We start from the raw sequence: 1,743 nt of genomic DNA, 5'->3' as shown, positions 1-1,743 counted from the left end.
ATTACTACACTTTTTGTTGCGCATTTCTAAAGAGAGTGGCGATATGGTGGACGAGCTCGCCTGCTCCTGCTTTATGGACCAATGGGACAACGTGATGCTGGAGATGGCATTTACTGCTGGCAGAAACGCAGGTGAGTTTGCACAGCAGAAAACGCATGCATACGGGTGTGGGGCCGTATGAGGAAACGACGGCCTGGACAGACGCCGTAACGGAGAGCTGACGAAGACGTCAGCGAACATCTGGGTGGGCTGTTCGTGAGTAGTACTCCTATTTTTCTTTCCGTGAGTAAAACAAAGGCTAGCAAGGCACTTCCTCTAATCTAAATCAGAAAAAGCTAGCAACGCACTTTGTAAAACATTTTCACCATGTATTTTAAAAATGTCATCACTCATCTTAGGCAATGCTCAACACATAGAAAGATATTTGACACGGCCCGGACTACAATGCAGATACCATACTTCCAAAGATATGCAAATCTTGCTTCTAAATCATGGCTAAGAATTTCAGAGAAGTTTAGAGCATCTATAGCCAGACTCCTCAAATTAATCGGGCAGGTACAGGGACCACCGACCAGACAGAAGAGAGAAGCAAAAAGTTGACTCAACCGAACCCCTCATATCACCCCTATACACCTGGGTTGTCCGCGAACCCTTATATCCATCTCAAATATGGCGAGGATATGAGGGCTCGCGGACGCGCCCGGGCGTGCCCGGTCAGTTCACCACGTAGAACGCGTCCCCATCCCGGACTACCTTTCTCTCTCTCTCTCTCTCTCTCTCTCTCTCTCTCTCCATCTTCACCAATCACATGCAAGTCACCGAACATATGAGGAAGAAAATGAGGACAGTGACTGCACGAATGGATAAATAGGGGTTCAAAATGGACACGCCCAGTCACTGACCATGCGCGTCCACGTGCGTTTAAGGGGTCATATTTGCTATGTCCAGCTGTAGATGCTCTTACAACACTCGATGAGAACTTTGCTTCTAACACTAGTAGAAAACAGGGCTTTGGTCCAGGCCGGGTCAGCCCATTAGTCCCGGTTCAGTCCAGAACCGGGACCAATGTGGGCATTGGTCCCGGTTCGTGAGCCCAGGGGGCCGGCCGGGCCACGTGGGCCATTGGTCCCGGTTCATCTGGACCTTTTGGTCCTAGTTGGTGGGATGAACCGGGACCAATGGGCCTCGATCCTGGCCCACCACCATTGGTCCCGGTTGGTGGCTTGAACCGGGACCAAAGGCTCCCCTTTAGTCCCGGCTCATGCCACCAACCGGGATCAATGAGGTGCCTATATATACCCCTCGCTCGCGAGCAGAGCACCCCAGTGCTCTGTTTTTCTCTGGCCGAGGGGGAGAGGGCTTGGTGGTGCTCTAGCTCACCTCCTATGCACACAAGGTGTTCGATGGAATGCCCGAGCCACACTACTTAAGCTTTCTCCTCTCCAAGCTCGGCCTCCAAGCTCCATTTTCCATAATATTTGTCTAGGTTTAGCGGTCCGTCACGCCCCGTCCCCGTCTTCACCGCCGTCGATCACCCGCGCGGAGCTCATCGCCGGCACCACCGTGGTGAGCCTCTTGTTCTTATCTTCTTTCTGAAAGGAAAATATTCTTACTTGTATGTTTACATAGATACTTGTATTATTTTCTTACTTTTATTATTGCATCTTATATAGTGCGATGGTTTTGGTATCCGCCCCCGTCGGCCCTCGTCCTGTCTATGATTCGGATGTGGTATATATATTA

Source organism: Triticum dicoccoides, chromosome 4A (genome assembly GCF_002162155.2).
Source record: "Triticum dicoccoides isolate Atlit2015 ecotype Zavitan chromosome 4A, WEW_v2.0, whole genome shotgun sequence".
Classification (NCBI taxonomy): Eukaryota; Viridiplantae; Streptophyta; class Magnoliopsida; order Poales; family Poaceae; genus Triticum; species Triticum dicoccoides.
Note: the sequence above shows the minus strand (reverse complement) of the source record.